This window comes from Sparus aurata, chromosome 2 (assembly GCF_900880675.1).
Source record: "Sparus aurata chromosome 2, fSpaAur1.1, whole genome shotgun sequence".
NCBI lineage: Eukaryota > Metazoa > Chordata > Actinopteri > Spariformes > Sparidae > Sparus > Sparus aurata.
Window position 1 is genome coordinate 1,367,539 of NC_044188.1, and position 22,978 is coordinate 1,390,516.

Consider the following 22,978-nt stretch of genomic DNA (forward strand, 5'->3'; position numbering starts at 1 on the left):
GTTAAGTAGCTTTTTCATGGATGGCCAAATGAGGCTGTGTTTGAAGGTGGGACATCAGGGATATAATTGGCTGTTTTTGACTATTTTTGATTTTACCGTTATATTTCACCTTAAAAACTATTTACCTTGCCTTGTTTGGTGCCATTATTTTCAGCACAACCTCACATGTGTGACTGTACAGTTATTTTTCCATTTTGACATATTATATTAACACAATGGACCTAAAATCACAAAATAACATCAAATCAGAGTAGGGAAAAGTTAGATTTTTTACTGTCAAAACCACAAATATGTTTAATGAACCAATTGCATTAGTTATAATGCAAATATAAATTGTTGTTTGCTAAATTTGTGCATAAGTTTTTAAAATTTACAAAGTTATACGTAATTATTTACATTTAAATGCCTGCTCCACATTCAGCCGTCTCCTCATTGTTTTGACTCACAACACAAAAAAAATACACTACACACTAAACACACTACACTAAACACTATATAACACACTAACTATACACTCCAAACACGCTATATGTCACAAATCTCTCATCTCTCAACTCGCGATCTCTGTCGCTGTCTCCAACACGTCACTGCTGCTGTCAATCATCCGCTGACGTCCCTCCCACATCTTCCTGTTCCTCAACAACCAAACTTGCTTCTTGGACACTTTTGTGACAAAAGCCTGTTTTTACCGTTTCTTCCTGCACCAGACACAAAGCAAACGTGACGGCAATGTTCGTGAAAAAGCGTGGCGGACATTATTTACCCTAGGTCCAGTTTTGGACGTGCCGATGCTTCTGGTCCATCGACTCGGGAGGTGGGCCGTGTGGGCTAGCGGCTAGCAGCTAGCTACACATGAACATCCACAGATTACTATTCCAGTTTGTTGTCCTTGCTTCTCCGGATCTCCTCAGACCCAAACAGACTCGGTCCAGACTTCTATAGAGAGATATTCCACCTGCTTCTCTGTCTGCTGAGTTTCTTTTGTCTCCGGGGTTCTAAACCTTTTGAACAAAAGGGTCTGCACATGGTTTTTATTGAAGGTCAGACTAAAAAATAACAGAAGTTTTTAATTATTAACTGTGACAGCAGCTGAACAGCTCAGTGCTGCAGGAACATCAGCAGTGTGTGAAGGTTTGTTTGCTTTCTGTCGGTCTCGGCTCAGACGCAGGACTGTAGTTTACAAATGAAACCGACACTGTGAACCAGCAAGCATCTCATTGTCTCACACACACACACACACACACACACACACACACACACACACACACACACACACAGTCTTCAGCTCATCGTGTGTTTGTGTCCACGGGGCATTGTAGTTAACCTGTAGGGTTTGTGCCAGTCTGGGCACAACTCACCCACTGGGCAAAACACAGCACTGAGCACACACACACACACACACACACACACACACACACACACACACACACACACACACACACACACACACACACACACACAAATGATGGTCCATGCAGACAAACACACATCCTCGGGCATTTTTGGCAAAACAGTCTGGCTCCCCCCAAAAAAACACAGACATGCATGAACACATTCATACGCTCCAAATTTACTCAGAAGAAGCAACAATCATACAGCTGCCTGGGCAAACACACACACACACACACACACACACACACACACACCACACACACACACACACACACCACACACACACACACAGGCGTGGTTTCCTGCTTCAGTGAAGAAGAAGAGAAGTTAAGGTGAGAACAGCAAAGAGTCGCTGAAGTAGAAGAGAGAGAAGAAGAAAGAAAAACGTTGAAGTAAAAAATGAAATTAAGAAAGTAAGATAGAGGAGGAAGAGGAGGAGGAGGAGGAGGAAGGAGGAGGAGGAGGAGGAAGAGGAGGAGGAAGAGGAGGAGGAAGAGGAGGAGGAGGAGGAGGAAGAGGAGGAGGAGGAGGGAAGAGGAGGAGAGAAGAGGAGGAGGAGGAGGAGCGGGGACAGATCAGTGAGGTGGAAACCACAGCGCCAGAGGGAGAGAAATGTTGTTGTCACTCGGATCTTAAATTCACCTAAACAGACCTTTCTCCAACAACCACACACTCTCAAACAGCCCTCAGCTCACTTCACCTCACAAAACCCCCCAAACTGAACTGAGCGGACCTCAGCGCTCCGTCCAGACGTCTGCCAGCCTCAACACGCATGAATATAACCAGACAAACGTGTCACAACTGTGTTAATAATATCAATCATTCTTCAAGTGGCAGCAGCTTGAACTCCAGCTGTCTGCATGTTAATGATCCCATAGTGAATCTATACTGATGGAGCGACTGTTTGAAAAGGAGTGAATAACATTGTTGATCCCTTTTAATCAGACACGGAGAGATAAATGCCAACTTTCCAATACGAGACGCAGCGAGGATGAGCGCTCGTTATCAGCAGTGATGAAGCCCAAACGTCGACTTAATTACTAATCAATCGCATCAGGAGGGTTTTGGAACGGAGGCGAACACATGCATGTAAATGATCCTATCTGAGAAACAACACATGTTGAACAAAAGAAAGTATTACTGATGTCACGTATTGATGGTCAACAGCTTAACATCGAGTTCAGAGACGCTGACAGACACAAAAAGATTATTTTAAAGGATACGTACGTGTGTTCACTGGACTCTTTTATTTCCCTGCATTGTTTATCAGTGTTAGAAAAACTCACAACCACCCAGACATGAATCAGCACTCAGAGTGAGTGAGTTAAAGGTCCCATAACATAAAAAACACGTTTTCTCTGCTCTCTACATATATAAGCTGGTCCTCCCTGAGCCTGCCAACTCCCAGAATGAGGAAAACAAGTGATTCCTGCATGGTCTCTGCAGCCCACCCACTGGTAACAAGGCGCTCCTACAGGCTGTTCAGATTCTGCCCCTTTCATTACGTAACGAAAGAAGTCATTATCATAGGCTGACCTCCTCTGCACGGTGATAGGAGATATCAGAGAGGGGGCGTTCATCCCCGAGGTGAAGTTCGGTGTGTCCAGCGGAGAGACAGCAATGTTTCACAACGTTGTCTCTCAGAGCTAGACACGCAATTGCTCTGTCGTTGGTCGTAATAATCAACATAAGTGCCTATATTCTGTCCCAGCTACAGAACAACAGAGGAGACCGTGGTTGTGTTTCATTTTTAATGACAACGTGCCGGCTGTGGTTCGTGTTAGCTTGTATGTGTGTGCTAACCACTTCACATCAGACTGCTTCAGTAACGAGGGTCAGTACAAAGCTGGCTTTGCCTCGACACTGACCCTCGTAAAAGGATCAGTCCCAACCATACGGGACCCAGCAACTGCACCCGAGCCAGCGATAAGTGTCGCCGCAGTTTGATAGTATTTACAGTTGCCGACGAGTATGCTGAAGTTAGCTGGAAACTGGCTAACTAGTTAGCTCCACTTCGGTCCGCTATGCAATGGAGTTTAAAGCGAGTTTAATGTTAATAATATTACGATGGAGCTTTGTTGTCACAATAAAAAGTCTGGAAACATGTGCAGACTGGAGACAGAGACGATGCGAACAGTGTCCAACAGTTTGGAGACTGTGTTGGAGACAAACACAGCTTTCGCTAGCTGTTAGCCATTAGCTACATGGTAGTAACTGTAACAACACATACGAACAAACTAACATTATTCAGTCACACTAACCATTCTGAAACGTCCTGCTGCAGCCGCAGAGTCTGTACTTCTTCCGGAGCCTCTCCTTCTGGGTCTGATTCTGGGTCAAACTGGTTCGGTTGAACGGTAAAATCTCCGCGAGCCATAGTGTTACATCCACCGTAAACGTTAGCGCATGCTACCGTTAGCATAAGGAGCTGCCTCTCCCTGAGAGTGACGTAGCAGGCAAGGCTCCCCAAGTAGGCGTTGACAAACGGAGCTCATTAGCATTTAAAGGTGCAGGCACAGAAACAAAGTGCTCTGATTACAGCTCAGCAGAGCGACTTTGTGACAGCTGGAGTTCAGGACCACGGAGGTGTTTGGGATAATACATATCGAATACAGAGTTGTTGGACCTCTGACAGCTGTGTGAAATTGATGAAAAACAGTATAATATGGGACCTTTAAAATAATGAATTGTGATTTCTGGTTTCTCACTGGACACTAACAGGACTCCCTCTTCATCCTCCTTCCTCCTCACAGTCAACATGGATCCTAACGACCGGCTTGATTTCACGACGAGGTTGTTTTTCTGAGGAGGCTCGAATATGCAAACAGCTTAAAGCAACAAGCGTTTGTAAATATGTACATACAAATGAGTGAAAACTGATTCAAACAGTGTATATGTGTATAAGCAACACTGAACAACAACAGCCGAGGTCTCTGCTTCTGTCCACTGTAAACATAAATATGATGCATCAGTTCTGGATTAATCTGCTTCGTCTGCGTCTCTTTATTGTTCCGAGCCGCGAGCCCTCCGGCTCACCTCGACTTTAAACACCCGGCTCAGGCAGATCCCTGCTCACCTCCAGCTGACTTCATTATCTGCTACAAAACATGTTTCAAGGGAAACTGCTCCACCTCGGCTAACTCCACAGCCTGAATCTAAATCATGGGATACACACACGAGTTCAGAAGAAGTATCAGCGTTCCCATGAATGTTTTTTCGTCTCATGTCTCTTCCTGCTCAGCTCTCACTGCGATACGATGGTAAATATTCCAGGCCGTGTGTTGGACAGTTTGATCACAGCGCATGTTCTCATTATTTTTTTGGATGAAATCTGTTTTTTGGGGGGTTGAACTCTCTCTCACACTCGCTGCTCCGGTGAGATCGCAGCAACGCGGCGGCTGAGAGGTAAAGCCTTTTTCACTAAAGTCCTCACAGAGTGAACCGACGCCCCTGGAAACATTAGCACAGAAAAGGTTAGGAAGGGCGTGCGTGACGCGGATACAAAAGAAGAAGAAGAAGGAACAAGGAGACTAAGAGATGATGCTTTTTATTGACACACAGAGCCGGAGGAGCGAGGCCAAGAATACTGATGAGCGGTCAACACGAACAGTTGAGCCCTCAGAGGACGACTTCCTGCCACCCGCCTCCTTCAAACTCCTGGATTTTCAAAGTTTCCAGCACACAAACTTCCTCCCTCTCGCTCAGACTGTCTGGTCCATACAAACATCCTCAGCAGGAGACCGACAGATAGATGGATGGATGGATGAATAAGATAGCGTGGGTGAGTGGAGATGGATGGCAGTTAAGCCGGATGAATGGATGGATGGACTTGTCGATGGACGTGTGAATATTTGGGCGGCTGGATTGGCTGATCAATATTTTTTTGAGCGACTGGCTGAATCAACCTGCGCTCCACTGGGCTGAAAGGCTTCGCTCAGGTTTGTCACAGGAAAAAAGCTTTCGTTGACTGAAAACAGTGGTGAGATGGAGAGAATACAGACTGTGTAGAGCAATATGAGAGAGAAGTGATGCTGATGATGCTGATGATGATCTCCTCTCGCTGTTTCTCACTTTTGCTTCTTCTAAAACATCTCTGATGAGCTGAAGGTTCAGTGGCTACATGATGGTGATCCTGGCAAAGTTTCCTTCTCCAGGTTTATGTTATAAAAGTCTTCTATTTATTCACGAGGCCTCTTTAAATGTTAAAACCCAGATGATTTATCACACCAGACTCCTGACTGACTGTGGAGGCTGTCGGTGACCTGCATCGTCCTTTTTAAAAATGACTCCATCGTTTATACGCATAAAAAACATCTGTTCATCTTTACTGATGCAGAAAAGTGATTTCAGGTAACAACACACTGTCTCAGTTTCCTCTGCAAACCACACATCAGTCTTTAGACCTCAGTTCAGTAAACCAGATGAAGGTATTAGCTCGGGTCAGCGGAGGAGAGCGCTGGTGTTTTCTGCTGGACGTGTCGATCACACATCACAAAATAAATAAATGAAACCAAAGACAGCGAGACAGTTAAAGAATAAACGGTGTGTGTTTATCTCCCACAATCCTCCTCTTCCTGGTGAAACAGCATTTAGACGATGTGACACTAAACTCTCTGGATCAGAACGAACAGAAGTGGAACTCTTTGAGGCAGCGTGTCACTTTCTCCTTTTTTAAAATCTGCTGCGAGGGAACAACGTTAACGCAACATCGCCTCCGTAAGAAACTCATTCTGTGCCTCGATTGTGTGAAAACAACATTTGTGCTGCTGTGACGGAGACGTCGGTGCTGCTGCAGGTGCAACGGTCACTTTATTAACTTGTTACATCAACTTATTCTGAGCAACTTCCTCACAGGACTCTGTGTTGTTGCCTCGAACACGAGGGCGAGCTCGTTAGATGAGCAGTCGTCAGCAGCAGTGATGGAGAGCGTCTCTGTGGCCCAGTTTTCAATCTGTGCTCTCTGCACCAGGATGCTGAAAAAAGGAGTCTGTGCAAGGGACGTATCCCAGCATGCATTTCACCTAAACCAATAGCAATGTCAGACTCAAACCTATTGTTTTTATATGTCTTATTCTTTCTGCTATTGTGTCATTAAATGTAGATTGATGACAGTGAAAAACAGTGATGGAAACTTTAAAGCACTCGTACTTGATGCTACTTTCTACTTTTTGGACTTAATAATTGACCGTTGCTAAGCATATTTGACTGTCGTCAAGGAAAGTGGCCTTTTTGCCTCTGATTCACGTATTTCGTAGTCCGGTCACTTTTCACCCCAGCGTCTTCGGTCACTATCAGCTGACGTCTGATCTGTAGTCTACTTCATATCAGAAAAAACGTCCTCCTAGGCCACTAGTGTGGATGAGTTTCACATTAACTTTAATATTTTTGGAAAATACGGTGATTTCAACTCTTGGCAAAAGGCTGAGTTGTCGTCACCGGTCAAGAAAAGAAAAAGAGAGGAAAGCAGCAAAGAGGGAGAAGAGAAACGGCGTCGGTTGCTGTTGCTATATTTCTCTGCTGAAAAATACTATGAACGGTAACAAATACACTGTAAAAAGACAAACTGTGTCAAGTTTTCCTTCGTGTTGGCAAGTAACCGTGTAATAAGCGGGATAATGTATAGAACGGCGGTCACTATCGGGAAAATAAGTCCCGACAGGACGAACCGTTTCGCTGCTGTTCTATACATTATCCCTTACATATTAGCTTGTTAGCTGACTTTCACATCAGGAGGTTGTTGTTATCGCAGCCACCGAGCCGACCGCAGTACGAGTCACACAACTGGATGATTCACTGGTGTTTTTCAAGGATGGGGGACATTTTCACACGTCTTTGCGACGACCAAAAGCAGCAAGTATTGATCCAATCTGTGATGGTGTCGACCAAAACAGGTATTTTAAGATGAACCATCGTGTTTTACCAAGTGGTTAGTATTTACAAGTTAACCTCTACCTGCTGCAAAAAGTGATAACGTTACAGTTTAGTGTGATGTTTATATTTGTGCACTTTCAGAGTATTTCCACACGGTGGTTCTAAGTAAATTTCTTCCTCCATCACTGGTGTGGATTATGGACGCCCTCGTCTCAGTCACTGTGAATATTTCCTTTGTCTTTCATTCATATGTCTGCAAAAACTTCCAGAAGTCCTGAATCAGACTCACGGTCCATTTTGTTGGTCTTTCCTGTTGAGACAGCGGTGCCGCTCGGCCCGCTCCGAGCAGATGCAGCATTAGTGAGAGGTAATAACCCGTTCTGCAGACAGGCGCCGTGGGAGCAGCAGCACCAATCTGTCATTGTCACACTGGAGTGTAAGTGGATGTGACTGGCCTTCAGTTTGCATTTTTTTATCCGTTGATCTGGTGGGATGTGTTTTTCACAGGCAGCGCCGAGGCTTTCACGTACGTGGAGTGTTTATATGAGTTTTTCTTAAAGTACGGTGAATTCAAATGCATCACATTCATTTTGGTGAATTCAGTCTGTTTTGCAGCATGCTGGAAAAATACCTGCACAACAAATGTAACACAGATGAAACACGTATATTCATGTCAGCCTGCACACACGCCTCAGAACTCAGTGACAGCAGCTGATGGATATTTCACACGTAATGACTATTTTCTTTTTAAAACTAGACTTTAAAAACAAGACGGAGCAGAAGTGTGTCACAGAAACACAGTTAATGTGATGGATTGTGTTTGGTGATCGGCAGCGTGGCGTTTTACAGGAACCAGTGTGTTTATTTCTGTCATCTTCTCTTTATGCTTCTATTTTAAACAGTCTAGCTGTTTACTAGAGGTGTGAATCATCGCTCGCCTCACGATTAGATCGTATTTTAACGTTTAAAGCCACTTTCACTCTCTTACATCTGGACGCCTTCATTGCACTACTTTTATTTATGATTGTATGATTGTCTGCTTTCATGCACGTTGTATTAAGAGGCAGAGTTCAGCTGGTTCCAGGTCTGCTGCAGATCTGTTCTTCTACCACAGATAACTGCTAATCTCTACAGATGAATTTGTTCTTTTGTACTTTTGACTCAAGAAGTGATCGTGCAAAGTGTGAAGGATGAAGAGTTTGTGTTAAATCAGAAATCTTCTCTCCAGCTGAAGACTGAAGTTTAACATTTCTGACACGACTCTCTGTTGATGACATTTCTGCAGTTTGGACCGGCTGACATGTTCTGGTGAACCGACTCTCGGATGGTGGGAGGTGCTGAGGAATGAGACTGATTTAGTAATGTTAACGATGCAAGTAATCCGTTATATAAGCTGACATTTGCCTCCTACGTGTGCATTTAATAAATCCTTTCATAATGTTTATGTAAATATGCAGATGTGATTTATGTCGCCCTCTGTGACCCGGGTCAGGTCTGTTCAAAAACCCAGAGAACAAATAATGAACCACAAAGTGACAGCAGAGGTTTTAGGAGATTATCGTAACATCCAAATTTATCTCAGATTGCTAAACTAGTTATTTTGCAAATTCGAAGCCAAAAACCTTTAAAAAGTTTGCGCCCAAAAACTGCATTTTTACCTTTACACTGACTTACATTCATCCAAATCCTGTCGTGAAGGATTGAAATAAGCGAATTATCACCTGATGAAGGTGTTTCCTGGCCGTCAGCTCTCTGCTGGTTGAAGTCTGGAGGTGTAGGAGCACAAAGGAAGCAGCCTCGGAGTCATTTATCGGCGCTCCGCTGCACTCTGTTGCTCCGCCGCCGGCTGCTGCGGTGTCTTAACTTCCACCGTGTCGTCCTGGTAGACTCATTTTCTCGTGACAGCTGTCTCGACCTCGCCTCCTGCGTGGACCTCGGCCAGCGGTCTGGTTGTTCAGGCTGATTAGGGCTGGCAGCGTCGGCCTGTTAGGAACAACAAACCCTCCGAGGCGCTTACCGGCTGCTCTGCAAGGGAGGATGGGAAAAAAAGTCTCTGTTTTACTTCAGTGTGTCCGTCCACCTGTGATCTGTCCACACATCTCTGTCTTATATTATCTTTACGTTTCTTCATGTTTTTCTCCTCTCTGCTCTCCTGCTGAGCTACATTACATATCAATAACCCTGTGATGAAGAGTGTTTGATCAAAATACTTTATAACTTGGAGAATTTGCAGTAAATCACGTTCATCATTCAGTATTTCAGTTATTCATCAATTTGGTTTTGATCACCGTGAAAGTTTTTTCAATTTTCTTTCTTACATTTTTGAATAAAAATGCATATGTATATTTACATAATTGAACCTGAAGAAAACCCTTAATGTTGACTTGATGAGTGACACAGAGGAACATGTGTAATATTATAGCAGGTCAGCTAACTTTAGCTTGGTAACTAAATATTAAATGTACCATGGTTCTGATCCGACTCACTGCTGCAACCACTTCTTTAATAACATTGTTGTATGAGTCTTTACATGAAAGAGAAATCTGGATATTTCGACTCACCTGTGTCAGGTGTTTCATCACTTGTGCATTAAAACGTTACACAGATCGAAACATTAAACAGTCGAACGATTGATTGACAGTCAGTTGCTTCTGTTCGATACGTTCTAATCGTTCTGTGTTTGCTTTTAATCGTCTCCCTGGAGGAAACCGACTCTGCTGACATACAGTTCAGTCTTATCTCCATCTGTTGACGTCTGTGTCTATCAGCGCCGCCTCCCTCTGTTTCCTCTCTTCTCTGTAGTGTTGTGTGAGTAGAGGATGTACTGCAGCGGCGTCGAGGTGTCGGCTTCTCTGCCGTCTTTCTTATCTCCTCTCTCATCTCTCGCTCTCTTCTCTCCTCTCCTCCCTCCTCCTCGACTCTCCCGTCATCTCGCCTCTCACCTGTTCCCTCCCGAGTGCGAACGGCTCACTCGAGAGACGCACATAAGTAAATATGAACATGCATGTGCAGGCTCGCATTTGCATAATTACTCTCCACGCATCCATGAAACACACGGTGAGGCTCAGAGTGCCGATTAGTGCTGCCGTTGATGAAGAGGTTTCTATTACAAGAGGGAAGTGAAGAAGATGTCTGGTGGGTTTAATCTGCGCTGCGTTTACTGTGTAAGTGAAGTGTGACGTGCAGTAATCAAGGATTTATGTTTAGAAGGAGGAAGAGGATGTTAAAAATCATCTGACTGACTAAATATTCCACATATACGCCCGGTGCTGGTTCGCTTCAGTGGTCATGTTGTTGTGGGAACAGTGATCTAGGACTGTATTATACATTATAACAGCCAACAACGCTGCCAAACGACCAACTGCAGCTGCAGTCACACTGCTGGGTGTCTTTAAGGAGACCTGGAGACTTTTCCATCTGCTTCGGTGGCCACCGGAGCCGGCTACTTTCCACGGGAAGTCGTAACGTCTCCATCTGTGATCAAAACAGGCAAACCAAACCGTGATGTTGTCTTAAAGGGATATTCCGGTGTAAGTTTAATCCATGGTCTAACACACTGTGAAACTCAGCTAGCTTAGCTGGATTTCTACTGAAAAGCTGACTAAATTTACCACTCTTCTGCAGCAGCTTCCTGTTGACGGGAAGTCCCGACGAGTCGATTACCGAGTGCAGTAGAGTTCCGCGGCTCATGGATGAAAATGTCTGATTATGACTCCATGGAAAAGCAATCAAAGTTCATATGTGTCTTACCTGCCAGTTTATAACAGTTATTATCGAGAGCGGACAGGGAAAAGAACGGAATTGAGCATTTCTAACCCCACTCGGTAATCGTCGCGTCGGGACTTCCCCGACCCGGAAGCTGATGGAGGAGAGTTGAAGTCTGTTTTAGCTTCACAATAGAAATCCAGCTAAGCTAGCGGAGGTTAGATGCCCCGGACTATGTGCTGAGACCCTATTTGTACTGTTGCTGAAGTTTGGTGCTGTTCTGAGCATTATTTGTGGCTTTTTGGTGGCGGTTTATATTTGGATCCATTTACTGCAGTGTATTGTTGTCGTGCGGTCATTTCTGAGGTTGATAAAACTCCGTAAATTAGCGGTCTGCTAACTTGATCTCTCGAGAGGGAGTCTAACACAGTTTCACGGTGATTTAGACCATGGATTAAATTTACACCGGAATATCCCTTTAATCCTAACAAAGTGGTTGTTGTGCTTGAAGAGAAAAAGAAAATTCAACACAAAGAAATGTTGAATTTTAAGTTATCTGGGGTTTTGCTTAGCCAACATTTATTCTGGCAGTCGTGTTGAAATGATGAAACACCGTCTTGAACAGCGTCACATACACTTTATATGAACATGATATGAGGGTTTTGTAGAAATGTTGTGATATATTTGACATGGACACATTAAATACCAACATTTTATTCTGTGGAGCGGGCTGTTAACATGTCATAAGGACACGTTTGACTCTAAAATATAGTACTTATTGCTATTAAGTCTACTTATAAACCTCTTTTATAGCAAAGAGGGCAGACTAGATCTCAGTCATACCTCTCAACAGCTTCTCCAAGGCAATTTCATAAAAACCTGAACATTATAACCTTCATAAAGTGCATCAGTGTAGTTCGAGCTGATGATGCAGACGTCTTAACTTTTCCTCTTCTGCGAAACTTTGCTCGGTTTTAACTCAAATGTCAAATCAGTTCTTAAAAACATACGAGAGGAAGGAACCACAGAAATGTTTGTCTCTCCTGTGACAGCCAGAAAGAAATTAAAAAAGAGATCACAGATTATTTTAAGATGGACGGAGCGCATCGTTTCCAGCTGGACTGATTAGAAAACACATAAAAGCTAATGAGAGGAGAGTGTTTGGATTCTTGCGGCTACTTAGAGAACCAAAGTAGGACATGAATGAATTTAGAGCTCGCTCATGAGCCCTCAGCTGGTACGATTCCCAAGACGAGGCCGGTTCTGACCGGCGACGTTGCAGCCAGAGGTCAGACTTTATTCACTGTTTTCGTGCAGCTTCTATCAGATTAGATTTCACTGAGAGTTTTCTTCCTTGAGCAAATGAATCAGAGGCGAAAGCAGAAGGAAATGAAAACAGAATGACTCAGCCAAAATCAGAACGATTTGTCGAGGCTGCAGAACGGTTAGTTAGGGGAGAAAAACATGAATTTATTTCATGTGGATGGGACGAGGAGGCGATGAGGAGCAGGTGGAGCAGCGTATGTTCCTGTATCCATCTTGGCTGTTGAAGAAGGTAAAAGTTGGAAAAATGCACTTTTGGCAGAGTTTAGCATCATTCTCTGAAAATAATGATGTCCAGTTCTCTGTGGGCGGACCGTCTTTGAGTATGAGTGGGAATTAAGCTGATCGTGTCAGTGTTTCTCTCCACCTCCCTCCTTTAATCCTCATCAGAACCTCCATCACTGCATGTCTGAGTGAAGAAACACCATCGGGTGTTCTGTTCTGTACTGACTGCTGACTGGAGCTGGAGGGGAAATGGACTTTACTTCATCAAAGTAATGTTACAGAGAGGAGACAGAGAACCAGAACCAGAACCAGAGTCTCTGCTGAGTGCTGACCTCACTCAGAGGTTGACCTGAATTCAAAGAAGCCATTGCTTGCTTGCATATGTACAGTAAAGAAATCTGTTTGCTGTTTGAGGCGGACAAACGTGCAGGAGTAACACTTGTTCCTTGTTCACAGACGATGTAATGCGAGCAAGTTTTATTCTCGTTAGGTTTAGTCTTGTCTGCTGCCTTTCCAGGTGACGAATGTGAGAACATTTGTGGATCTCTCTGGTTTGAAAATTGGTGGAAACATAACAGAGGCTTACTAACTTAACTACTATCCAGTTGCCGTGTTTGCCGATATTGTAGAAACCAAGAATTTTGATTTGTTCTTATTTTCCAGAATCGTCCGATAATGACGTTCTTGTCCGGCAGTTTTGTTAGTCTGTCTGTCTGTCGTGCACATCCTCTCTTATATTGTATTTGACCCCACAGTTCTGCAGCACTGAGCACCTCACCAGCTTATGTTAATGCACCTGAGCCGCCGTCAGCAGCCAATCAGACGGAGTGTAACACAAAGCAACGACAGCGAGACGCAGACTGTCAGTTATCAGCTAAGATGCTCAGTTTCCCTTTCCTTTGCCTCTCACTCGTTCTCTTTGTCCTCCTGTCTGTCATCTCCATCGTCGTCGTCGTCCTCCTCCTCCTCCTCCTCCTCCTCCTCCTCTTCCTCCTCCTCCTCCTCTCTGCTGCTGCTGTTTCTTATTGACATGGTAATCCTCTTGTCAACAACAAGCAGCCGCCTGTGTTTGCAGGAACAGCAATAAGCTCTGTGTTTGTGTGTGAGCAGACATGCTTATCTGTGTCAGGTGTGTGTGTGTGTCAGGTGTGTGTGTGTGTGTTTCTTCACACCTGAAAATATATATTTATTCAGTTCAACAAGCTTTATTTTTATAAGTGAAAAATCCATTTAACGAGAGCAGAACTTTTAAACATGTGAGTCAACTTGAGAAACGATCAAGCATCCGTCCGAGCTGCACAATCACAGACTGCAGTGATTACAGCCGCTGTTGTCGCTGTTTTTCTCTCTGTGATTGTGTTTCCATCTGAAGTGGCGACGTGTTTATTTGGACCCCTTTTGTTGTAAAATAAAAAATAAAAAAACCTGGTGGGTAAATTACAGATGTTCCTCCAGCTGTGAAACCACTAGAATGAACAACAAACTAAACACAGATTTAAAGGTTTAATCCTGAAATATTTCAACAAGCTGTCAACACTCTATACAGCATCAGCCCGGACGAGATACTCTGCCGTGGCGGATCGGATACGGGCCGAACACGGATCCGGTGGAATTTAGGGCTGAGGGAAGGTTCTGGTGGGGAAGGATTTGCGCGGCGCACACAGACGCTATAACAGGAATCTTGTTTGTCTGCAGGAGATGCATCATTTTCACTGTGTGTCTATTCCACCGATGTGAATCTGAAGTTGATTTTTGCAATAATTAAGATGTCGTTTCTTTTATCTGACATGTAGCATTTAGTAAAGAGACTGCTAACACACATAAACACACACACACACACGCACACACACACACACACACAGCCAGAAGAAAGCTCATTCTGTGCAGAGAGCTGATTGGTGCAGACTTCATACATGGATTATGTAAAATTATTCAAGATTGACTCCAAAAGAAAACAACACACACACACACACACACATGCACACTCTAATGCACAGAAACACACCGCACACACAGACAGACAATGGTGTATAAACAGCAATAACATTCAGATTTAACTTGTAAAATTATTTAAATTCAGACTTCAAAACATGCACATGATTGGATTGTGCATTTACACACACACACACACACACACACACACTCGTGACATTCAGAAACATAATTAAAGACTCACACAAACAAAGTCAGATGCATAATTAGACTGTCTACTACGAACACATACACACACACACACAAACACTGCATCAAAAATGCTTTAAAACATTCAAAACTACAGTGAATGTTAAACTCACACATACAATGTCTATGTGTGTGTGTGTGTGTGTGTGTGTGTGTGTGTGTGTGTGTGTGTGTGTGTGTGTGTCATGCGACCTGGCTTCTGCTCCAGAGTCACACTGAGACACAGATGAGATGAGGTGAGCTGACTGATGACTCTGATTGTCTTCACTTAGCCATGATACACACACACAGACACACACACACACACACACACACACAGACACACACACACACACACACACACATACTCAGACACCCTGATGGGAGCGCACAGATTCTACGACCCCCTCGAGTCACATCAGGGACAATCTGAAATCTTTCAAATCAGCCTTTCAACCAAGTCGTTACTTTTACACACTGAGGGCAAACAACTGATCCCTGTGTGTGTGTGTGTGTGTGTGTGTGTGTGTGTGTGTGTGTGTGTGTGTGTGTGTGTGTGCGTGTGTGTCTCACCCTCGACACCCCTGCTGTACGCCTGAACCTCGGTTTGATTAGTTTGGTGACTGGCAGCAGTAATGGTGCTGCAGTATGTTTGCAGATAAGCCGGGAATCTGTAACGGGGCTGATGATGTCACCTGAGGGGTCCTGAGGCATGCTGGGAAAGAGAGCTTCTACATGGGATGTTGGTGATTTCTGGTGTTTCACTGAATATTATTGAAATGGATCTAGGTCAAACTGTGCTGTGACGATAACTGTATCTGTTCAGGTGAAATAAATCTGCTTTATCGGACGAAGTACGTGCACACAAACAAGGACTTTGACTTTGGGTTTAAGTTGCTTCACTTACACTCAGTTCAAGGAACAATTCAGTGAACGATTGAGCTAAATAGTCCAAATACCAATGTTTGTGCACAAAGAAAAGAAGGAGAGACTCTATGTAACATTTGCCAGATTTACAAGAAGAGAAAGAACATTTCTTCTCATTCAAAAACTCACAAAATCAAGCATTTTGTTAAGGGAGTCTGGGGACTTTCTCCACGGGGACAAAGAAGTAGCCTATATTGTTACTGTTTAGTGTCTTTGTAACATGTGACATGTTTAGATCAATAACATGTTTCTTCTTTCATAAATGGAGTGTAAATGGTGAAATCAGTGTAAACAGTGTGTTCAAACAGCTGATCAATGTTGGCAGGTAAGACTTTAGCACTTTAGACACAGAAGCAGACAGGCTGGTACAGACATGCTGCCACAAACTGACACTTTTTACAAGGAGACAAACAACTTCAGCTGAAAGATTTAATGCTGAATTTACAACAAGGACACAATGACTTACAATCTGTCACACACACAGTTTCATAATGGTTATAAAGCTTTACGCTACACAGCAACTCCTTAAATTAGCTGATTTGTAAAGGGAGTCTGGTGAAATGTGGTTAATAGTCGCCTTCATGTTTTATATTTAATGCTGAATTTACAACAAGGACAGAATGAGTTAGAATCTGTCAGAGATTGTGTTTCATAATGTTTATAAAGCTTTACTCTACACAACAACTCCTTAAATTAGCTGATTTGTAAAGGGAGTCTGGTGAAATGTGGTCGATAATCGCCTTCATGTATTACATTCAATGCTGAATTTATTAGAAGGCTTCAGTGATTTAGAATTTGTACAAGACAGAGTTTCACAACATTATAAAGTTTGTTTTAACTCAACAACTCCAAGAATCGCTACATTTGTTTAGGGAGTCTGGTGATGTTGATGATGGTGAGGATGTCAGTTGAGTAGGCGGTCCTTCAGTGTGGTCCAGGACACACGTGTGTGTGGTCTGAATCTCAAATGTGTCCTCAATGCGTCACACCTGTACACAGAGCTGTCCACATGTGATCTGATGACTCAGGACGGGTCAGAACCGGGCCTTAATGTCATCTGAGTTGCTGTAATTCAAGACTCTCTGTGACTTAACGCACATTTTCTTTCCATCTGTGAGAGTAATCTCAAAGAAATGACGACGCAGTGAGAAGCACAAAAATGATAATGATTACCACTTTACGATATTGTTCTGTTTAAATATGTCGCCACTGAACCTGAGCATTGATTGTGAGCTTGGATCTGCAGTCACACTTCTATAAACAGAGACCAGGAAACATAATTGTGTGAGAAGACACAAAAACACCCTGCTCATATTTTTCGGATGCGTTAATAGTTTCATTGCTCAGTGGAGGTATGAGAGCATCTGTAATTGATATCAGTGAACTATCACCGTCTCTGACTTTAACTCATTCTGATTGGGCCGGTGGCTGGCGGTGATAATGGTATTCCTGTTTGTTCAGGAGATGAGCTGCTCCCAGGGGAGCCTGGGAAATGCAAATGGTGTGATAATGACACCGGAGGGGTCCTGAAGCCTACTGAGATTACACTCCGTCATTAGAAATCCACCAAGATAACTTCCTCCCTCGCTGCTGAGAGGAATACTACACTTGAAATGAGTTCAGATTTTAATCTTTTCTCTCCTGGCTCAGAGTGTTTTTTTTTTTTTTTTTTTACTGCCTGCATGAGAAAAGTGATTTAAATTAGCAGTTAATACATTTTGTTCTCCATCAGTGAGTTTTATAAGTTTTAGATTTATTCGAATTGAGAAGAATCGCTGACATGTTATCCAATATGCCCATAAACTGAGCTATTTATTCCAACTGGAGTTCAGATCTTTACGATTAAAAGGTGATTTCCACAGACTGTGTTGTGGTTACAAATGAACTGACTGTCACTCAGCACCTGATTCCGTCTGCTGGTGGTCGATATATCACAAAGGAGAAAGACCATATTGGATGTTTGAGCCCAAGGTCAGGTGACAAAGACTTCTAGTGGAAAGAGAAAATGATTTTACACCACGACAAGGTCCTCAGCAGGAGGAGTTCAGGGTGAACGGACGGGTCAACAACACGGCTGATACAGCAGACTGCTCCGTTTCCTGTTTTTACACGAACATCAGTCGCACAACTGATCGTGTTTTTAGGTTCCAGCTTTAAGTTTGTCTCCTCACAGATCTCCTCCGGTCAGATTTAGGCACAAAAAACACTTGGTTACGCTCAAGAAAACATCATGGTTTGACTTAGAATATGAAAGATCCAGCCGTGTGACTCGAAGTGCAGTCGGCTGCTTGTGGCTTGCGATAACGAGATGTTAAGAAAATACTAACTTGAAAATGTACTAAACCCAATAAAAAACAGCCTCAATGGGTATCAGACAAAGATAGAGGGGCCGTCCAGACGAGAACGCTCTTTTTTCGAAAACGCACATGTTTTGCATCGTTTTGGCCGACCATCCACACGGATCCTGAAAACACACTTTTTTGAAAACGGGTCTCAGGGTGGAAAAATCCAAAAACGCAGCCCTCCCGTTCTCGTGTGGACAGCGAATCCGCATACTTTCCAAAACGATGACGCCATCGCCCCACCCCTCGACCTCTGACCTCTGAACCCCGCGACGTCTCATAACAACAACAACAACAACAACAATGGCGGACTGCATGCTCGTGATCGTGCCGTGGAAGATATTGAGCCTTTCTTGCATCTTACTCTCCTTGTAGTTGAGTGTGAGTCGCAGCAGCAGTTCGACCTCATTATCGGTCCGCACAAACGATTCTGGTTTCCTTGCACGAACCATTTTCATCTTCTTCTTGTTGTGTTCGGTTTCTCCGTCTACTGTCTGTTTGTTTACAGCGTGCAAGCTTAATGCGCATGCTCCGTGTCTTCTTCTCCATTTTTGGTGAATGTGAATCGCCATCTATAGGCTGGAATATGAACTACAGCATTTTCGGTCGTTTTCAGTGGATCCGTTTGGACACAAATATTCTTGAAACGATGCCGAGGAAGACGGAGGGAAAAAAGATCGTTTTCGTCCGTGTGGACGGCCCCAGAAGCAAGACCAAATAACTTCTTAACCAGTTAAGATATAAGTTTGGAAATGGAAAATGATTTATTAATATTGATCAAATATTAATTGGATGATTGTTAACATTCTGCAACAACTAATTAAATGAATACAAGGTTTCTCGGAGGTTCAGGACCAATTTCAGCCCAATCCAGTGGAGAAAAGAGCACAAAGAATCACAAAAAAATGATGAAATGTCGCTCCGAGGGCCGAACTGGTTCATAAGTAACGTGCTATAATGAGCTAGAGATCAATCTGAACAGGATGTGGAAGGATCTCATCGTTGTTGTTGTTGACTGCGTGCAGCTACAGTACATTCAGATTCGCCTGCTCAGTCTGTGGAACAAGAGGCTGCACATAAACGCTCTTTGTCTCACCAACACTAGAAAGTAAAGTGGATTTAATGGGCGCAAGTGAAGCTTTTAAATAAAGGCAATAAATATGATTGACGATCATCATTATATTTCATAGTTCTAATGGTTTTTGCATGTCATTTTGGAAATTAAATCTACAAAAAGTCTGTACGGCTTTCAATATTCAATACAATGCACACTTGGCCTTTGAAAAGTTACAAAACCCTTCAGTCTGCGCTTGATTATTAGCCCAATAAATCTCTTGTAGTTCCAGCGGAGCTCTGAAGATTTGTCCAAATATCTGAGACTGGAGTCAGCGCGGTGTTACTGAGAAACACTTGGATATAAATCAAAATTCAGGCCGTGGATGCTTTTCACAACCGAGCCAAACAGTAAACTTCCAGCACGTTATTCTCCTCTCCAACACACCTAATCACTGATTGCCTCCAATCCAGCGATCAAACAGCAGCAAACACAGAGAGCTCTCTGGACAAAAGCCAAGAAATCATTGATTTGGAGGAGTGCAATGTGATCAAAGGCTTATTAAATTGAATTTTTATGAAAGGCGAGCTTGAGTTTTATTTGACTTTGATCTTTTCTAGCCTTTGAGACGGCGTCCTCGCTGCTGGTGAGCGGCGCTCACAGCCAGCAGAGCTGCTGGACGGTGATTGATACTGACCGCAGTGCCATTAATATGAATGACATCCATTACCGCAGAGAGAGGAGCAGCGACAGTGATGGCACGCCGTCAGCTTTGTGTACGCAGGTCTGCAGTGAACGCTGGAGGATGTGAAGAGGTGAAGCTAATGACGGTTTATAAAAGTCAGAGGAAGAACAAATACTTCAGCTTTCAGGTGTTTTGAGCAGAAATTAATCAGTTCATGACTTTTATTTGGTGATTTGACCTCAGAGCAGCTCACTGCAGTGATACTGGAATAAAGACACGAAGGAAATGTGTCATTTAACACCTAAAATATCTGCTGTTATACATATATTTATGTTAAAGGGATATTCCGGTGTAAGTTTAATCCATGGTCTAAATCACCAAAACTGTTAGACTCCCTCTCGAGGGATCAAGTTAGCAGACCGCTAATTTACGGAGTTTTATCAACCTCAGAAACGACCGCACGACAACAATACACTGCAGTAAATGGATCCAAATATAAACCGCCACCAAAAAGCCACAAGTAATGCTCAGAACAGCACCAAACTTCAGCAACAGTACAAACAGGGTCTCAGCACATAGTCCGGGGCATCTAACCTCCGCTAGCTTAGCTGGATTTCTACTGAAAAGCTGACTAAATTTACCACTCTTCTGCAGCAGCTTCCTGTTGACGGGAAGTCCCGACGAGTCGATTACCGAGTGCAGTAGAGTTCCGCGGCTCATGGATGAAAATGTATGATTATGACTCCATGGAAAAGCAATCAAAGTTCATATGTGTCTTACCTGCCAGTTTATAACAGTTATTATCGAGAGCGGACAGGGAAAAGAACGGAATTGAGCATTTCTAACCGCACTCGGTAATCGTCGCGTCGGGACTTCCCCGACCCGGAAGCTGATGGAGGAGAGTTGAAATCTGTTTTTAGCTTTACAATAGAAATCCAGCTAAGCTAGCGGAGGTTAGATGCCCCGGACTATGTGCTGAGACCCTATTTGTACTGTTGCTGAAGTTTGGTGCTGTTCTGAGCATTATTTGTGGCTTTTTGGTGGCGGTTTATATTTGGATCCATTTACTGCAGTGTATTGTTGTCGTGCGGTCGTTTCTGAGGTTGATAAAACTCCGTAAATTAGCGGTCTGCTAACTTGATCTCTCGAGAGGGAGTCTAACACATTTTCACGGTGATTTAGACCATGGATTAAACTTACACTGAAATATCCCGTTAATATCAACTATATTCATAAAATTGAGGACATTTCTGTGTTTGAAGGAGTTTAAACGGTCACCTCGACACACTGGATCGATCATTTATAATCTTACACATCACTGTCATCAGTGAAGCTGCAGGAAAGCTTCATATTATCTCAGACGATCTCGTCGATCACACTGAGGATTGCTGAAGGTTGAGTGTGCTGATGACCAACATGTGTGCTGTGCCAACATTGACTTGGCTTATTTCAAACTTCGAGCACGTCTTTGCCAAAAACATTTCACAACAACAAGGAGTGAGTGGGTTTTTCTTGGCAGAGAGGAAACATCAGAGTTTGGACCAGCGGATGCCAAAACTGTTGAGCTCCAACAGAACGCAGGTTTCAGTCTAAAGAAAGAAAGAAAGGAAGAGATTCAGGCTTCATGAAAACGTTTGACCAGCAGAAAAGACATTTATGTTGTTTTGTTTTGTTTTTAAATATGCGAGGTCGGTTTCCACACCAGACTGGATGATTATCGAACTAAAACAGAGAGTAGGAACTGTCATTTTATTTTGCAACCCTGTGCTGCTGGAATAATATCTATGACCACTCGAGACGTCACTGTCAGGTGTAAAGCTGGTTTGAATGATTGGAGGCCGACCCGATCAGCCCGGTTCTGCATTAGAATGATTAGAAATGACCGCTGGGATGATGGGATTTTGAATGATGACGGTGTTTTCACGTAATCCATCTCCGCTTATTGTCAGTCATTTAAAACTTTCCAATAATTGCAGCAACAACAAACTTTGAGAACAAAACAACCAGCAGCGATGACTGAGAATGTGACAGATTAGCAGGACGTCGCTCCTGGATGTGTGAGCTCCTCTGATTGGTCTGAATGCAGCTGCAGAGTGATATTGATTACAGCTGCACGGTTACAGCGCGAAGCTGTCGGCTCGACTCAGCGCCGCTTGTAACGAGCGTCACAGTGACGACTGAAGGAACGAGGTGACATTTACATTTAAAATGACGATTCCCACGACATGCAGTCTACCAGTGCAGCGTGTAAACGACATTGATTGATGTTAATTAAAATTGCAATTTTTCCTGCCTGGTTTTCTCCGTGTTGCATTCAGAGACATAAAGATACACAAATCACATCCAGCCGAGCAGCGTTTAACATCCTCTGGGTGAGAGCGCCCCCTTCAGAGCCTCCACTGCTGCAAAGGTCTGAATGAAAACGTGAATGTTTTCATCTTCATCTAAACTTTACACCGGCGAGATCGTTAGATTTAACGCTGCAGCTCGGAGCTGTGGAGAATCCTCTGTGCTTTGCCGGGAGCTTTTTCTAGTTTACCCGTGGAAGCGATTGCTTTGCTGGACTTCAAATAAATTCCTCAATCTATTATTGAAGCCAGAGTCTTCCTGCAGAGCTGCTCGGCGTCTCACTGTGGATGTTGTGGCGGCTCTCTGCTGTGCGAGCCGGTTGATTTGATGCCAACTCCACCAATTCTACATATTAAAGTGGGTTTACAGGTGGAGTGGTATAAAAACAGAGTGTCTGAGCGCTGAGTTAAAGTGATTGACGAGAAGATCGACTGCACAGCTGACAACAAGCAGAGGATGCTAACAGTGCGGGCGGTCGCCTCACTGTGTCGTCGGTGTGAATGGGAACAGTCATCGTCTGTATTAATGTGAATGAATCCTCCACCAGCGCAGCAGGTCCTCTCACCCTGTGGATCTCCCCTCTTATGGATTTTAATCCCATTTGCGTCACAGTGACGCTGCAGCATCAGGAGGTAGTTTTCAAAAAGAAAAGAAGCACGACATCTTCAAACCTCGATGTAACGTGACGTGACGTAACGTGACGTGACAGGGCGCCTCATGAGTGAAGACAGCTTTTACATTTCATTCTTTATCTTGATATTATCATCAGGTAGTTGATCCTCGTCTGGTGTATCCCAGTTTAAAAACTAATCTTTGTAGCTACAAGATAATTTTGTGTTTCTGCAACATTTAGAACTGATTCCTGATCAGATCAAAGCTCAGCATTGATTTCCCCGTAATGAGGATAAGAGGAGGGAATCTGTTGTCGACTTTAACGCTGCAAAC

At 43.6% G+C, this 22,978-nt stretch overlaps 1 protein-coding gene across 5 annotated transcripts in view; it reads left to right on the top strand.

The window, feature by feature from the left end:
• The window catches only part of LOC115569871 (leucine-rich repeat and fibronectin type III domain-containing protein 1-like protein), a 302,682-nt gene that overhangs the window by 217,623 nt on the left and 62,081 nt on the right, over positions 1-22,978 (top strand). The window lies entirely within an intron of this gene.